At 39.8% G+C, this 16,398-nt stretch overlaps 1 protein-coding gene and 1 pseudogene across 1 annotated transcript in view; both read left to right on the forward strand.

The window, feature by feature from the left end:
• Positions 1-16,398, forward strand: part of ANAPC10 (anaphase promoting complex subunit 10) — a 226,378-nt gene that overhangs the window by 195,242 nt on the left and 14,738 nt on the right. The gene's annotated exons all lie outside the window — the stretch shown is intronic.
• On the forward strand, positions 2,776-3,386 carry LOC118022282 (annotated as a pseudogene).

The following is a 16,398-nucleotide window of genomic DNA, read 5'->3' on the forward strand; positions in this document are numbered from 1 at the left end:
TTCTTGTATGAATGACCCCTCCCACCACCCTATTCTCCCAGACAGGTTATATTACAATTTTGGTTAAATCAATATTCAGAGTTTACATTTATGACTATATATATTATTTGCAGGCGAGTCATATAGTATACTATAATCCGATTATTTTTCTTAAATAACTCTCCCTCCCCAGAGTTCCTAGTTTACTCCGTTTCTTTCTTTGCTTAATTTTCTAGGTACTTATTACTATTTCATATGAAAACTCTGCCTGAAGTCTACATCTCTTCTCATTATATTCTAACAGCGTTCTATCAGTTTCTGTCTCTGCTCTTCTTTTCTTTTTTATTGGGACTATCCTGCCTGTGGCCACTCAGCCTCCTGCTCTTTACGCCCTAGATCTGCTGCACATTAATCTGCCTGGATTTTCTTTCACTGTAGTTCTGGGGCTTTCCTTTGCCTTTCTGCTGTGTCAGATCACCTGTTTCCTGGATCACATGTCTTCCTGGTTCCTGATTTGCTGCCTTGTTCCACCAGAGTAGTTTCTGCTGAAGAGTTATGAGTGTGGCAGAACCCTTCACTTTAATGGAAGTGCTCTTTATGATTCATTGAAAACATCATGCAGGTTTCTGGTGGTGTCTTCTATCAAGTTGCTTAAGAAAAACTTTTCTCATCAGGAATAATTGCTAATTTTGGCAAATGCCTTTTCACATGTCCTGAGATAATCATACAACTTTTCTCTTTTAAGCTCTTAGGGTAATGAATTACACTAAAAGATAGACAGACACTAATGTTAAACTATCCTGGCATTTTTGTGAAAAAGACTAACTGGTTCATGATATAATTCTCTTTGTAAAGGGTTGAGTTAAATTTCCTAATATATTATTTGGGATTTTTGCCTCTATTTATCTTTGGGCTTCTTGTTTTGTTTGTGGGTGGTTTTTCTCTCTATTTCTATCTGGTTATGATTCAGTGTTATGCTGTTATTTGTAGAATTAACTGAAAACCTTCCATCTCTTCCTATGTTCCTTAACAGTGTAAATAATACAGAGAGTATCTATTCTTTGCAGGTTTAGTATAATGTGCCCAGAAGATTATCTGGGCATTGTGCCCTTTTTAGCGTGTTTATTTCCTCTATGGCTGTTGTTTTTTTCAGGATTTCATTTGCTTTTTGAGTCAATTTTCATTACTTAGTTTTTCATACAAAATAATCTATTTTAACTAATTTTCAAATTTGTTTGACACAAATTTGCATTTGATTTGCTTATAATTTAAAAAAATGTTCCACATCTTTTTTTTCTCAATTCTAATGTTGATTATTTAAGTCGTCGTCATCTTCTTCATCTTCTTTTTTTACCATGGTCACATTTGACAGTCTGTTTATTTAATTGCTCTTTTTAAAGACCTCATCAAAAAATTAGATTTTCATTTGATTAATCATCCACTTATTTGTGTTTTCTTTTATGCTTATTAACTTATCTTTTAGCTTATTTGATTCTCCTTCTCTTCCCCCTCCTTCTTCTTCCTCTCTCTCTTTTTCTCCCTCCCTCTGTCTTGCTCTTTCTTTAGCTTCTTGAGTTAATACTTCATTCCTATATTTTTCGGATTTTTCCCTCCATCCCCAAAATGCAGGTTTTGTTCAGTATTTGCATCATTTGGTAGACTCTGCAAGTGTATCAATGTAATTTATGCCAATATAGATATAAATTTTTTTTTTAAAGATTTTATTTATTTTTTTGACAGAGAAAGACACAGTCAGAGAGGGAACACAAGCAGGGGGAGTGGGAGAGGGAGAAGCAGGCTTCCCGCGGAGCAAGGAGCCCGATGCGGGACTCGATCCCAGGACCCTGGGATCATGACCTGAGCCGAAGGCAGACGCTTAACCGACTGAGCCACTCAGGCGCCCCTAAATATTTTTCTTAATTCTATTTTTCTTAATTTATCTTTTCCTGTTTGTTTTCTGATATTAATATTAGTACTCAAGCATTAATTTTCTAGTATATCTTCCTAATTCATTATAGTAAATCTTTCTGCATCATTTTCCTTTTTTTTTTTTAAGATTTTATTTTTAAATAATCTCTACATCCAATGTGGGGCTTGAGCTCACAATCCTGACATCAAGAGTCACATGCAGTACTGACTGAGCCAGCCAGATGCCCTTGCATCATTTTTCTTTTACAATATCTATTATAATTATCACATAGCTGGTTCCTGCCTCCTGTCTCTGCAGTCTGAGTTTTGCTGTCTTTTAATATTATGATTAATGATATGTTTGGATTTATTGTTTTCATTATATTTACCAGGCATTTTTTCTTTTTCTTTCTGATTTCCTGCCATAGTCTTCCAGCATCCAGTGTGGGTGATGAGAAAGTGAATACCAATCTGATTTTCATTTATTTGTGAACAACTCCTTATTCTACTCTGGACATTTTTAGGATTTGTACTTTATGCTTGGAGTTCTGAAATTTCACCAAGATGTACTTAGGTATTTTTTCTTCATTACTTGAAACTTTTAAATCTGTGGATTCATTACTTTGGGTCATTTCCTTCTTTTATTTTTAAAGAATCACTTCCATTCTCTGTTTCTTTGAAATTCCTAATAGACATATGTTAGAACTCCTACATTTGTCCTCCGTGTCCCCTTTTTTCTACTCACATATTTCTGTGCCATAGTACTGTGTTTGAGGATAATCTTTCTTCTCAATCTTCCAGCTAAACTATTTGATATTCATTTATGTCCATTTTCCCTATTCAGTCTCTACAGTGAATTCTTTAGAGCAATAAATTTGCTCTTAAATTTCCAATTATTTCTGGGTCTTTTGGCTTTTGGCTCAGGAGGCAAAGGTACAACCGTCTTCGGTCGTCCCAAAGCCGGGTTCATCCGACACCAGCCACCTCCGCCATGCCGCCTAAGTTCGACCCCAACGAGATCAAAGTCGTGTATCTGAGGTGCACCGGTGGTGAAGTCGGTGCCACGTCTGCCCTGGCCCCGAAGATCGGCCCGCTGGGTCTGTCTCCAATAAAGGTTGGTGATGACATCACCAAGGCAACCGGTGATTGGAAGGGTCTAAGGATTATAGTGAAACTGACCATTCAGAACAGACAGGCCCAGACAGAAGTGGTACCTTCTGCCTCTGCCCTGAAATAAGCAGAAAAATATTAAGCACAGTGGAAATACCGCTTTTGATGAGATTGTCAATATTGCCTGACAGATGCGACACCGATCTTTAGCCAGAGAACTCTCTGGAACCATTAAAGAAATCCTGGGGACTGCCCAGTCTGTGGGCCGCAATGTTGACGGCCGCCACCCTCATGACATCATCGATGACATCAACAGTGGTGCGGTGGAATGCCCAGCTAGTTAACTACAAAGGAAAATGTTTCAATAAAGGATCATTTGACAACCAGTGGAAAAAAGAAATTTTTTTTCCAATTATTTCTAAAATAATTTTAGATTATTTTTCATATCATACCTGTTTTATTTTATGGATGTAATATTTTCAAATCTCCCTGAGAACGAATGAATGTACATATGTGTGTGTGTGTATGTACTTATATATTCACACACACATGCATTTAAAAAAAAAGTTCCCTAATGTTTCTTCGAGGCAAGGCATTTAGTATAGCATTTTCTTTATCTTCCCTGGTGAGAGAAGGTTCACATTGCTGAGCTGCACATCACTTCCCTCCCTCTGCTGTCAAGGCCAGGGGGTTGCTATGCCCATTGTGCAGGCTCTAGGGCAGGCGGGAAAAGAGGCTGATTGAAGTTCACAGGACGGGCTTTCTCCTCCTGACTAGGTGGGCTTCTCCCCAGTGAGTGCCTCTCTCTCTGCCGTTTTTGAAGAGTCCATGCACAGGTCTTTTCTCTAGACCTCCTCCTCATCAGTCCTCTAATTTTGTTCCTTTTCCATCCATGACCATCTGGCCAAACCACATCCTGTTGCCTATGGACTGCTATAGACCCACGCCTCTCTCGATCTCTCCTTTCGGGCAACGTGGAGAACTGGGTACACAGCTTGAAGTTTTGCCCACTGAATATATTTCTCTGTCTGATTGTCCTCCTGCTGGGCTAGTTGACTGGGGGTTTCATGTACAGCAGGTCAGTTTTAGCTGGTGCGGGCATATCTTGCCAAGCTACAAACTAGCCTGACATTTTTTTTTTTCCTTCTGCAGCCATTGGTTATAGGGAACTAACTCCGCATAAAGCAAAGGCTATTCGTTTGGGGAGGGGTTGCAGCATAGCAGGAGTGGATGCCATGGGCATCAGAGTCACTGACTTGCATAACTTCAGTATCTGCTTGTACGCAGTGGCCTCTTCAATTCTGCAACTTTATAGTTCTGGCATCAGTTAATACCAGGTTTGTTTGGCAGTTCAGAGCTTATGGTCACTCCCTCTTCTAAGAGTGGGCATTTAGTCACTACTAGGACCCAGTGACAAGCCTGAGACTATTCCTCGAAATACTTACTTATTGCAGAGGGTATATCTAGCTCCAGAAACTTGAGGATTGTCCTATCACGGCTTGCCGGAGGACCCGTGTTGTGTCTGCATCTTTAGCAAGCATTTTAAATATGACTGGATATCCTGGTCAGAAAGCCAGAGCTGCTTGAACTGCGGCCTGGACTAGTTGCAGAGCCTTGTCTTACTCTGGGCCCTACTCAAAACTGGCAGCTTTAACATTTACTCAGTTTAGTAGATTATTGTTTTTAATAGCCCCCAATAATGGCCTGCAGGTATCCATATACTTTGACTCATAACTTTGTAGTCTTGTCCTACCCTGACCCTGACTCTGACTTGGCCATAAGATTTGTCTGGCCAATAGGATAATAGATAACTGGACTCACGAAGAGGCTGGAAGGGTCCTCATGTGTTTCCACTTCCTCCCCTGAGTCCTCCACTCAGTAAGCTCCTGGAGGATTTGAGACCATGTGGAGGAGGGCTGGATTCAAGATGCAGTGGCTTATCTCGCCTTTGGAGGAGCTATCCCTTCCTGACCTCAGAGGACTGGACTCCTGAAAGATTCCCTGAAATGTCCTCCCAACTTCTCATCTTGTCAGTGGTGACTGCTGCACAAACCTGGCTTCCATCCTCCTTTCTGCTCTCCAAATTTCACGAGAGTACATCTCCTCGCCAGAATCGAAGTCATCTATAAAACCTTAGCTGCAATGGAGTCTTACAAATAGAGTATTTAGCTTTCTAGATCGGGCCGATGAGGGCAGGATGTAGAATAGAAAGGGTTGTGAGTAGATACCCAGGACCAGTAGAAAATACTGAATGCATTCATACCCTGCATCTGGGAAAAACACGGCTGGTTGAATCGACCTGTCCAGTGCCAGCCCTCACTTTTCTTTTTGTATCTCCTCTTCCCCAGCCAAACAGGACAACTGGAGAATCTGTGACCTGTCGTTTTCTGTACTCATCCCACCGAGTTGTTTCCTCTTTTCAGCCATGCCAGTAGAAATCCTGTGGATCTGTCACTGCTGTCTCAAACACCATTTCCTCTAGTCAGACTTTCTGCTGGCCTCCAGAAAGAGATGCCTCCTCTCCCTTCTTTAAAATTCCTTCACCTTTGGGGTGCCTGGGTGGCTTAGTCGTTAAGCGTCTGCCTTCGGCTCAGGTCATGAACCCAGGGTCCTGGGATCGAGCCCCGCATCGGGCTCCCTGCTCGGCGGGAAGCCTGCTTCTCCCTCTCCCACTCCCCCTGCTTGTGTTCCCTCTCTCACTGTGTTTTTCTCTCTGTCAAATAAAGAAATAAAATCTTTTAAAAAAAAATAAAATTCCTTCACCTTTGGTACTTCTCTCATGATACTCCTCTTATTTTACCTGGCATTACTGTGCAATTTGTACATCTCTACTCACCTTCTTCTGCAGGATAAAGACCTTGGGAATAGGGGTCATCGATTAATCATCTTTATAGCCCATGTAATACTAATAAAGTATTTTGGACAATGTGTATTCGCAATAAATATTTGCTGATACAAATGGAAATACATCCACAAACACTCTGGCAGATATTGTGCTAAATACTGAAATGATTATGGATGATGCCCTTCAAGGATAGACTGCTGAAATTGGGCAATAGCTTCGCCCTGTGCCTTCAAAGAGTACAAAATTTATAGTATTTTAAATGGGGCTACAATTGGGAGGTTAGGTTCTCCCACAACCTACTGGGGCAAGATTCAGTGGGAGAAGTGTGGGGAACTTACTCCCTTAGAGCTTATTTTTAATGAATAAGGTTTTGCTACAGGAAGTACTTAAACTATAATAAAGAGATAATAAAATAGTCACAAATTTGCTTTACTTCCTGGTCAGTCCTAGCTTAAGCACAGTGAAAAAAAGCATGTTGACTATATTAGTTGTATTCTGTCTTCTCTGCAGTTTCTATGTACGTGCAATTTCCTGGTGCATGTGATTATCAAGCTCCATGACAAGTAACTGGTGAAGTCCCTTCCCAGCTCCCCTTCCTTCTTCTGATGGAACAGACTCCTGATTGATTTTGACTCCAGATGGGTCATCTTTAATTAGGTTAGCAGTTGAGTTGACAGTCACAAAGTTTTTCCTCTGCCATGTTCTATTAATAGGGGGAAATGGGTGGAGAAGAAACCTCTTATGCCATATTCTATTTAGCTGCTGGTTGTGCTTTGGGAAATGGAGGAAGCCAAGAAGGAAAGGGAGAGGTACAGTCTGTGGTGACTTTGAATCCACCAGACTGTGGGCATATAAATTTATTCACTCTATGCTTGAGCGAGACTGATGTTTTGCAGGCTCACAGAAGATGGTCTTCTCTATACGAAAACATGGGTGTCAAGTGTTGTATTCAGACATGAGCAATGACTGCCCTCTGTTGTTCCCAAATTAGGAAAATGGAGCCTCCAAAAGCTGGGTGCCAGTGGAAAAATCAACAAATATAGCTGTCACTGAAGAAAGCAGTTCAACGAGATTTTGTTTTACCCTTTGCCAACCTCAACTCACCAATGTGCAGGCGACATATGTTTAGAATTAGCAAGTAAGGTTTTTATCCTTCATTTCCCCATTTCCCATCCCCCACTCTTGAGGTTGCTTGTCCAAAATGGAACGAAGCTTCCGGGCTCCTTGGAGGTCAGCCGTCTCCCAATACAGGTGCAGTGGAAACCTGTCTACTGAGCTCTCATTAGGCCTGGAGCTGTTTTACTTCCATAGCTCTCTGGAGGGCTAATGAGCTTTTAAGAAACACTTGCAGCAACTCCAGATTCTACACAGCAACCTAATTTTTCAGAGAATGCTTTCAAGAGTACCTTGTTGGGGGGCAAATTCCTTGCCCAGATAAATGGGATTGCGAATATGAGAGAAGTTAATCCAACATCCACATTCACTTCCTTTTTTTTTTTTTTTTTAACTGATATGCCCAAGCTCTAATGCCTTCATTTCCTCTTCATTTGCAATGGTAAAGCCTCCTTGACCAGAAAAATAAATGTGCAGTTGGCCAGAGCTGAAAAGAGGTCTGCTTAAATGATTTTTAATTTATGTTAAAATGCTAAGAGCAGTTTTCCAGGTCCCTGTTGAATACCTCACAAAATTAAGTTTTTTGAAGCCTACCTTTAAAAAAAGAACTAAAAGAGTTCAAAACATTCCTTTTAATTTTAGCTGCCCCAACTATATCTTTTCTTCTTGCCCTACTGGGATCCACACCTAGTCAGGGGTTTATACTTCATTGGTCTTAGAGCTCTGGTCTGGAAGTCAGAGACCTGTCTTCTATCCTTGCCCCCAAAACAAAAAGTGGTGTTACCCTGAGCTTATCAAATGTACCTCTGTTTCTCTTCTTGTAAAATGAACAGTGACTTGATGTAAAGAATCATAACCATGTCTTTACAAAATATTTAGCATTTCTTGGTGTTTTTACATTTGCAACATATATTATCTCTTTTGATTGGTGTCTTCTTGGAAACAAACTGCAAAATAGTTGACCATCTAAATTGTGAACTCTTGATACTGTTGATCGTTTGGCCTAATTTTTACACCAGGCTGACTTTTCATCTGCCACTCAACATGAATCTAAGTTAAAATTGTAACAGTATCTCTTTTCTTTTCTTTCTTTTTTTTTTTTTAAAGATTTTGTTTATTTATTTGAGAGAGAAAGAGACAGAGAGCACAAGCGGGCGGAGGGGCAGAGGGAGAGAGAGAGAAACAGACTCCCCACTGAGCAGGGAGCCCAACGTGGGGCTCGATCCCAGGACACTGGGATCATGACCTGAGCTGAAGGCAGATGCTTAACCCACTGAGCCACCCAGGCACCCCTGTAACAGTATTTCTTGAACAAAGATACAATCGTGCAGATACACACCAGGAGATAAATGCTTAAAAAATGAGAATTATCGGGCTCCTGGGAGGCTCAGTTGGTTAAGCGACTGCCTTCAGCTCAGGTCATGATCCTGGAGTCCCGGGATCGAGTCCCATATCGGGCTCCTTGCTCAGCAGGGGGTCTGCTTCTCCCTCTGACCCTCCCCCCTCTCATGTGCTTGCTCTCTCTCATTCTCTCTCTCTCAAATAAATAAATAAAATCTTTAAAAAAAAAAAAGAATTATCTTAAATGTTGAAACTAGGTAAAAAAACAGTGCTTTTTTTTTTTAAGATTTTATTTATTTATTTGACAGAGAGAGACACAGCAAGAGAGGGAACACAAGCAGGGGGAGTGGGAGAAGGAGAAGCAGGCTTCCTGCAGAGCAGGGACCCCGATGCGGGGCTCGATCCCAGGACCCTGGGATCATGACCTGAGCCGAAGGCAGATGCTTAACAACTGAGCCACCCAGGCACCCCAAAGCAGTGCTATTTTAAAGAAAATTTATAAGATACTTTTTAAAGATATCTTTTAAAATGATCTTTACAGTGGTACCACATCATCACTTAGGATAATAGTCATTGATTATTCTTCACTGACGTAGTTAATCATCATGCATTTTTTAGTTTCTTTTTTTTTTTTAACACATTTTTTAGTTTTTTAATTTAGGTTTTTGCCTATCACTGTGCTGAATTCCGTAGGAGATATTAAAGACATACAAAGTCTTGTCCTCGTGGAATTTATAGTTTAGTTTAGGCCACATGATTAATATGTGTGTAGGGGTGAGTATAACACAAATGATCGGGGTTAAATGAGACATGCTAATCCTACATGCAAGCAGCTCGAAGAAAGGCAGCACAGAAATGTAAATGATCATGAACATTTAAGACTTTGGCTAGGTAAGAGAGGAGAGAGAGGGTGTTTTCAGATGTGAAAGACACAAGGGAGATTTCTAGCTTGATATTCAGCTCTCCCATAGGTATGTCCACCTAGATGGCTCAAATCTGAAAACCAAACCCAACTGAACTTATTGTCTTCTCTCTCCTTTTGTGTTCCAGAATCAGCAGATGACACCTGTGCCCTCCGAGTCTCTTAGACTAGAAAACTGGGAGTCATCCTGAATTCCTCTCCCTTTCCTCCTACTTCAGTTCTGTCATTTTCTCTTCTGGGGCTGCCTTTCGAGGGCTCCCAGGATGCCCATTGCCACAGAACTGAGATCAGTTTAATACAGTCACTGACTCTGCTCCTCCCCCTCATTGCGATCTTCTCTTCCATTAGCTCCTTTTGAGAGGTTTATCCTTGTATTCCTCCTTTTGGTCTAATGTTTTCAAATCAGTGAATTGATTTAGACTGACTACCCAACTCTAATCAGACACTTTCCTGAGTTAAAGCTTCTTATTTAGTTTCTTAGTGTCTTGATGAGGCAGTCCATCCCTGCCCATCCCAACTAGCTGGGAACCCCAGACTCTGGTTATGCTCTCAGCTTTCCTGACCCCTCTTGTCCATTCCTACTCCATCTACCTTGGTTTAGGTGTTCATAATCTTTTGCCTGGTGTGGTAGATTGAATTAAGATGTTCAGCAAATATTTACTGCTCCCTTCCTCACCCTATGGGTAGAGAATCCTACTGTGTCCTGTAGACATGGAGGTTGGCCATGTGACTTTGGCTAGTGTAGTGTGGGCAGTAGGGATAGTGTGCTAGCTCTGAGCAGGGGCTTTAGGAGACATTACATACTCCTACCCACCTTCCCTGCACTCCTGTCATCCATCAATAGAAGAGCATGGCCCAGAGAAGCCATTGCTCTGTCATCCTGTGTCCCAAAATGAGAGACCCATGGAGCACACACGAGCTGCCATGTCTGGAGCCAAGTCACACTCAGCCCTGCACAGCCCAGCTGAATTAAAGCCAACCCACAGCTGACCAACAGACCCATGAGTTAAAAATAAATGCTTGTTGTTGTAAGATACAAAGGTTTTGGAGGAAACGAATTTTTGTTGTTAGAAGCCACTAAGATTTTGTTTTGTGTATTACTATGGTAAAACCTGACACATATATCTGAATTTCTGCAAAAACTTCCTACCTAATCTTCTAGTCTCCAGTCTTACCTTTCTCCCATCTATCCTTCACACTGGATTAAATAAAAAGTCTTCAGTAGCTCCCATGTGCCACAGGATAAAAATCCAAGATGGAGTAAAAGATTTACCTGCCCACCTTCATGTCCCATTACTCTTGATCTTGCATTTTAAGCACTAGTCATGCCTAAATACCCAACATTCCTTTAATTTACTGTACTGTCTCTCCGTGTCTCTTTTGCAAATGCTGTCAATTCTGAGCCAAATACTTCTCCCAGACCCCCTCCCTCCGCCACCCCCCATCTGGCCCTTACACCTGCAAAACCCTTATGAGGTTAAAGTGTTGCCACTGCTGGAAATCCTTCCCTGGCTTCCCTAAATTCTCAAAATAATTTGCACAATTCCATGATTGCACACTATGGTTTGAAATCGATTATTTTTATACATCTCTTTCAGTCAGGGTGTGAACAATTTGCTGATAGTAAGTTTGTCTTTTCATCTTTTTACTCTCAGGACTTAGCATTGTTCCAGGCATATTTGAGATACTCAATAAATGAAGCAATGAATGTTTAGTTGATTTTGAAGTCAATTCTGCTTAATGTCTTTCTCATCTGGTTGAAACATGTTCACTTAACATATACCATGAATTTGGATTAGCCCATGTCCGTCACCAAGGTGGTCCTTCTCAAACTATACCTGAAACATTGAGTGAATGCTCTCATGTAACCAATGACCAGGTCAAGAAATGAAACATTCCTGGCACCTTCCTTTTTCTGTGACCAGTCACTATGGCCTCTTCCCAGATGTAAGCAGTGTTCCGACTTCTATCACCATAGATTTGTTCCGTCTGTTTTAAAACAATATATAAATGGAATCATAACGTATGTGCTCTTTGTGTCTGGCTTCTTTTGTTCAACATTATGATTTGTGAGACTCATTTAAGTAATTGTGAACAGCAACATTTCATTTTCACTGCTGTATAGCATCTCATGGTACAAATATAACACAATTTATTTATCCATCCTACTGTTAATAGATATTTAGGTTGTTTCCTAAATGAATAAAGATGCTATGAACATTTTTGTTTGTGTCTTTTGGTGCATATACGATTTTCTGTTGAGTATAAATGTAGGAGTGGAATTTCTGGGCCACAAAGTATGTAAATGTTCACTTTCGGCAGATGCTTCTAGACTCTTCTCAAAAGTGTATCAATTTATGCTCTCATCAATGATGTGTGAGAGTTCCTCTTATCTTACATCCTCACTAACTCCTGATATTATCAGTCTTTTTCATTTTAGTAATTCGGGTGGACATGCCATGGCTTTAATTTGCCCTTCCCTGACGGCTAATGACGTTGAACCCTTTAAAAAATATGTTTACTTACCATTTGGATATCTTCTGTGAAATCCCATTTTTCCATCAGGTTGTTTTTTTCTTATTTATTTATAAGAATTCTCTGAAATCAGATGCTAATATTTTGTATAGTATGTTTTGCTTCTATCTTTCCAGGAGAGATTGGCTTATAATTTTCCTTTTTTGTAATATTCTTGTCACTCTTCTGAGTGAAGGTTATTTTGGTCTCATAAGTTGAAAAGTGTTCCTTCTTATTCTCTGGAAAAGTTTAATGTAAAAGTGGTGTTATTTCTAATTTTACATTAAGAGTCCGTACACATAGTGCTTAAGCATATGAGCCTTGGAATCAGACTGCTGGAGGGGCATCTTGGTTTTGCCATGTTCTTAGTGTGTTGACCTTGGGAAAGTTACATAACCTCTTTGTGCCTCAGCTCTCCCATTTATTAGATGGGAGGGATAAAAGTACCAGCTTCATAAAATCACTGTCAGGATCTTATGAGTTTTACATGTAAAATTCCTCGTACCACGTCTGGTACATAGTAGGAATTTACTGATTATTAACTATTGTTATTACTTATCCGTCTAATCTGTGCTTTTGCTCATAGCATGTGTTTTGTAGAACCAGGAGCTGTATTCTCTTCGTGGTGTTGGTTTGACAATAAGCCTCACATGGGTTGAGGAAGTAGAGTAACAACTTTTAAATGGGATGCCAAAATCAAATTCTTCTTCACACTTGGCCTTTTCTCGGGCATATTTTTTCCTCTCCTTTTGCTCTATTTTGTGAAATGTCAGGAAAGAGACCTAAGAAGCTTTCTGTGGAAATAGTACTCAAAGAAAGACACGGATCTCAGTCAGGGTACTTTCTTGGGGTTTTGGCAATGTCCTAGGTGGGTGTAGGTCCACATGGCAAATATTCTAGTGGTTAGAGAGGAGTCAGGACTTTTGATTTGCACTGCCTGGGTAACTGACCTCAGAGATCCTCAGTTTTTCTTTTTAACAAAAAGAAGCCCAGCCTTCCCAGGGGGTGGTTTGAATTCCTGATTTGGTGGTTGTTAGGGGCTCTGAAAATACCGTGCAGCTTTTAAAGCAATGATCGAGTCATTACTATGCAAATCTTCCCCCCCCTCCTTCAGCCTTTGTGTCACTAAAATACCACTTAAGTGGGACGTCTGTTTTCATCTGGTTTATATCTGAGATTGAAGACACATGGCTCTCTGATTAACTCTGAAACCATTAACACCACATCTTCATCAGAAAAAACACAGAAATTAGGGTTAAATGGGTCCTCCTGTGATTTTCTCTAATCCTTTTCCAGCTTTACTGGCTTCTCCCTCTGCTTCCCCTAAGTCTTCTCTCTGTCTGCTTTTCACTTGGGAATGAATTACCCATCCAGACCTCCCATACCTACTCCCACCTCGACACACATATTCTTCTTGCGCACTTCCTGCCTGCAGGATGCAGGCCATGCTCCTCTCATCCTTCTTTCTGAGCAATGAGAAAACAGAAAGATAACAACCCCTGTGGCTTCCTATTGTTTGCAGGTGTCTGGTCTGAAGAGAGTCACTGCATTCTATACTGCCAGAAAAATATTTGCCATTGAAAAATTAATTTTCATCATTCTGTGCTTCTGTTTAACCTCAGTGGTTTGAAATCCTACTCATTTTCTGTAACGTAGATCACACATTGCCTTATTTGCAATGTTACTCTGATGTCAGGATGAGATGCTGGACTTTGCATCTTGTTTATACTCCTATTTCAATATTCCTATCTGTCCCAGATGGGAATCGAAGTTCAAAATCCTAGATATGCAAGCATCAAGCAAGATTTTATTTTATTTTTTTATCATGGGTTTTTGTCTTTTTACAGTCCCATCATTGTTTTTCTTCCCCCTCTTTCGGGGCCATCAGTTAAGTTTGAATGTGGCTGAGGGGTGCCCGGGTGGCTCAGTCGGTTAAGCGTCTGCCTTCGGCTCGGGTCATGTTCCCAATGTCCTGGAATCGAGCCCCGCATCGGGCTCCCTGCTCCTCGGGAAGCCTGCTTCTCCCTCTCCCGCTCCCCCTGCTTGTGTTCCCTCTCTCGCTGTCTCTCTCTGTCAAATAAAAAAATAAAATCTTAAAAAAAAAAAATTAGAAAATATTCATTCAGTCGTCTTCAGATATTTTCCCTGCCTTTCCATGCCCCCATATTTTTACCTACCGATATTCTATTTATTGGCATATTAGTCTGCTTGATATTGTCCTACAGGTCACCGAAGCCCTATTCATTTTTTTAAAAATCCTATTTTTCATTATGTGTTATTTTGGGTTTTTTCTCTTGCTATAGGTTTATGTTTGCTGATCTTTTATTCTGTTAGTCCCATCCTTTGTATTTTTTTTATCCCTAAAATTTCCCTTTGGAAAATTTTTATGTCTTTTATTCTTCTCGTTATGTTCATTTTTTCCTTTAAATCTTTGAGTATGTAGTATTAATAATTGGTATTTTAAAAATCATTGTCTGAAAATTTTATCACATTCATTGTTTCCTGTTCTCTTCTATCAATGAATTTTTCTATACAAGGTTATATGTGACATTCTTAGGCTTCTTTAGATGCCTGATTATTTCTTATTTCTTATTGGAGTCCATATTCCTGATTTAGTTGTATTCCTTTAAAAAGTATTGTACTTTGTTCTAGCAAGCAGTAAATTATGCAGATCAGTGTAAACATTTTGATTCTTTTAAAGTTTGCTAGTGTGGGTTTAGAGCAATCTTTACCCAGCGGCTAGGTTAGCCCCACTCTAGAGTCTGACCTTTCTGATGTCTCTACTGAATGCTCTGCATATTATGACATTTTCCCACTCTGACTGGTGAACTGTTCTTAACCCCATTATGGGAATGGTTCACCCTCCCTCCCAGCCTCAAGGAATTTTATTCAACGGTTGTGGAGATCATCACTCTGCCAAAAGAGGACCCCTTTGCAGATCTTTAGAGTTGTCTTTTTACAGTTTTCTCATCTCTGGCACTCTGCTCCATAAATTGTAGTCATTTTGCCTTCTCTGAACTCTAATTTCAGTCTTCTCAACTCAATGCGGATACTGGGCTATGTAGAATTCTCTCCTTGAGCCGCCTAGAAACTGCCACCTGGCAGAAAGCCAAGAAAATCATAGGGCTCATCTTGTTTGCTTCACTCTTCTTAGGGATCACAGGCCAATGTTGCCTATTGTCCAATGTCTGAAAAGAGTTGGTTCATATATTTTGCCCAGTTTTCTAGTTATTCACAGTGGGAGGGTAATTCTCCTAGCCCTTCCATGATATTTTGTTTTCTATTAACCACACTTAAAAATTACTTTATTTTTTCCTTCTTTTGGAACAATTAAGGTTTTTTTAAATTCCATAATTTTACTATATTGATTCAGAAAATGTCCATTCTTTGAGTGGTTACTCTTGAATTTAGGGTTCTTTCAACAAGGATCTGTGGATCAGGGTTTACAGACACACTTTACAAGTTGTGCACTGAGCAACTCCAGGGAGAGCCATTTACACATACCTGCAACTGTGTAACATTACAGCTGGTATACAAGAACATCTTTACATACCTGATCATATTTTTATTTTTTACTGTTGAATGATAATTTGTCTGAATATAGAATTTATGTTCAAAGTTAGATCCCTTTAGATCTTTAAAGATATCACTCGATTTTAAAAACAGTCACCTATGTTGCTTTTGAAATGCCTGATATAAATTTGATTCTCCTTCTGTTCTAGATGGTTTGTTTTTCTGGTAGCATTTAGGATTTTCTAATTATCCTTCATGTTCTGGAATTTCAGTGCCAATACTCAAAGTATAGGCTTTAAAACACTTGTTCCTGCTTGGCAATCTTTTGGAATTTTCTACTTGAGGCCCCATGATATTCTTATGTTCTATGATACAGAAAATATGTTAAGGATAGAAAGCGTGTATGCTTGTATGTTTGACACGGGGAAAAAAGATAATCACAGGCTCATCCTCCATTAAGGACATTGAATAGATATGACTATAACAGGGCATAACTATTGTTTCTTTTGCGTATATACTTAGAAGTGTAATTGCTGAGTCGTGGAGTGGGTAGATATTTAGCTTTAGGAGATACTGCCAAACAGTTTTCCAAAGGGGTTGTGCCAATTTACCCTTCCACCAGCAATCCAGTTGCCCAACATTCTTGGCAACAATTGATATTGTCAGTCTTTTCAGTTTTTTTCATTCTGCTGCTGTGTAATGGTATCTCTTTGTGGTTTAAAATGGCTTTCCCTGACGAGCAATAATTTGGGGTCCCTTTCCATACATTCATTGGTCATTTGTATGTCTTCTTTTATAACACATCTGTCATTACATTTACTCAATTTAAAACTGTTTTTTAAACATATATTCTGTATGTGAGTCCTCCACTGGACTTTTGTGTTGTATTTATGTTCTCACACTCTGTGACCTATTTTTTCACTCTTACTGGTGTCCTTTGATGAACATAAATTCTTATGATTAATTAAATCCAATTTAACAATATTTTCTTTTATGGTTAGTGCCTTTGCATCTTGCTTAAGAAGATTTTTTTTTCTGCCTGAGGTCATGAAGATATTCTGTTTTTTTTTAAAGTATTTTTTATGTTTTTACCTTTTTTTTTTAAAGATTTTATTTATTTATTTGAGAGAGAGAGAATGAGAGACAGAGAGCA

The sequence above is a fragment of the Mirounga leonina genome, unplaced genomic scaffold (genome assembly GCF_011800145.1).
Source record: "Mirounga leonina isolate KUSES-001 unplaced genomic scaffold, KU_Mleo_1.0 Mir_176, whole genome shotgun sequence".
NCBI classification, from domain to species: Eukaryota; Metazoa; Chordata; class Mammalia; order Carnivora; family Phocidae; genus Mirounga; species Mirounga leonina.